Genomic DNA, 2,188 nt, shown 5'->3' on the forward strand with positions numbered 1-2,188 from the left:
GCATTATATTATTATTATTATTATTATTATTATTATTATTATTATTATTATTAGAGACAGAGTATCACCTGTCACCCAGGCTGGAGTGCAGTGGTGTAATCTCGGCTCACTGAAACCTCCACTTCCAGGGTTCAAGTGATTCTCCTGCCTCAGCCTCCCAAGTAGCTGGGACCACAGGCAAGTGCTACCATGCCCGGCTAATTTGTGTATTTTTAGTAGAGACGAGGTTTCACCATGTTGGCCAGACTGGTCTCGAACTCCTGACCTCAAGTGATCTGCACACCTCGGCCTCCCAAAGTGCTGGGATTACAGGTGTGAGCCACCGTGCCCAGCCTATGCAAACTCTTCATAGTTTACTTGACCATCACCATCAATATCTGCTTCCCTGATCATTTTTCCATCAGCCTCTTCATCTGTTAACTTCTCTCCAAGGTTCATCATCGCATGGTGAAGTTCTGCTGCGCTAGTTAACCATTGCCATCCTTATCAAACACACAGAATGCTTCTCTCATTTCTTCTTCACTGCCTGCATCTTTCATTTTTCTTGCCATCATTGTCAGAAATTCAGGGAAGCCACTGTGCCATTACTATCAGTATCTACTTCATAAATCATGTCCTGTAACTCTGCTTCTGGGGGACTGCCAAAGAGCCCTCATTTCTGTTCCCAGTTCCTTTGCTGTTATAGTTTCATCACCATCTTTGTCAAACAGTAAATAAGCTTATTTGAATTCTACAATCTGCTCTTCAGTCAGTTGGTCAGCCATGCTGAAACCGCTACCGGTTTCCGAGACGCGACTGCACGGCCACTCGGCTCGCTCGCTCCACTCGGATTCCCATCTGCTTTAAAGATCAGATAATCTCAATGCTCTTAATTCCAGACCGTAGAAAGAAAGAAAACTATAGATTGACTTCACTTATGAATATTAATGCAGAACTCTTAAATTTAACTATAGCAAACAGAATCCAACAGCGCATTAAAAAATAACACATTGGCCAGGCGCGGTGGCTCATACCTGTAATCCCAGCACTTTGGGAGGCTGAGGCGGGCAATCACCTGAGGTCAGGAGCTCGAGACCAGACTGGTCAACATGCCAAAACCTCGTTTCTATTAAAAATACAAAAATTAGCCAGTTGTGGTGGCAGGCGCCTGTAATCCCAGCTACTTGGGAGACTGAGGCACTAGAATTGCTTGAACCCAGAGATGGAGGCTGCAGTGAGCCGAGATCACACTACTACACTCCAGTCTGGGCAACAGAGAGAGACTCCATCTCAAAACAAAAACAAAAACAAAAACAAAACAAAACAACAAAAACAAATTTGTACAAATGATGATAGCAAAGACCTTGTACAACATGTGTTAAATTTCTTTTACAAAATCATTTATTTGCCTTTTCTTTGTAACTTATCTGTAAAAGGTTTCTCTCTCTACTGTTAAAAAAAAAAAAATGCGTGAATAGTGATTAGGACTTAATTCTTGCATGTGTTCTTCCCCTATCTCACTGTCATTGTTCTGAAACCCTATTTTAGAAAATTGAGGCCGGGAGTGGTGGCTCACACCTGTAATTCTAGCACTTTGGGAAGCCGAGGCAGGTGGATTACCTGAGGTCAGGAGTTCGAGACCAGCCTGGTCCACACGGCGAAACCCTGTCTCTACTAAAAATATAAAAATTAGCAGGGCGTAGTGGCACACGCCTGTAATCCCAGCTACTCAGGAGGCTGAGACAGGAGAATCGCTTGAACCTCTACTCAGGAGGCAGAGGTTACAGTGAGTTGAGATAGCCCCATTGCACTCCAGCCTGGGCAATAGATTAAAACTGTCTCAAAAACAAACAAACACACACCACAAAAAAATATATACGTAAAAGTGGCACTATCGCAAAATGGATATATTATTCAGGTACTCGTATACTTTGAGACAGAGTCTCGTTCTGTCACCTAGGCTGGAGTGCAGTGGCATGCTCTCAGCTCACTGCAACTTCTGCCCCCCAGGTTCAAGCAATTCTCCTGCCTCAGCCTCCCAAGTAGCTGGGACTACAGGCGCCTGCCACCGCGCCTGGCTAATATATATATTTTTTTGTGCATGTGTGTTTTCTTTTTTTTATTTATTTAAGTTCTAGGGTACGTGTGCACAACATACAAGTTTGTTACATATGTATATACGTGCCATGTTGGTGTGCTGCACCCGTTA

The 2,188-nt window shown here is 43.6% G+C and overlaps 1 pseudogene; it reads right to left on the reverse strand.

Annotated features, from left to right (window-relative positions):
• Positions 1–333: 333 nt before the first annotated feature.
• On the reverse strand, positions 334–764 carry LOC112611157 (annotated as a pseudogene).
• Between the last annotated feature and the right edge of the window lie 1,424 nt (positions 765–2,188).

Source organism: Theropithecus gelada, chromosome 17, assembly GCF_003255815.1.
Source record: "Theropithecus gelada isolate Dixy chromosome 17, Tgel_1.0, whole genome shotgun sequence".
Classification (NCBI taxonomy): Eukaryota; Metazoa; Chordata; class Mammalia; order Primates; family Cercopithecidae; genus Theropithecus; species Theropithecus gelada.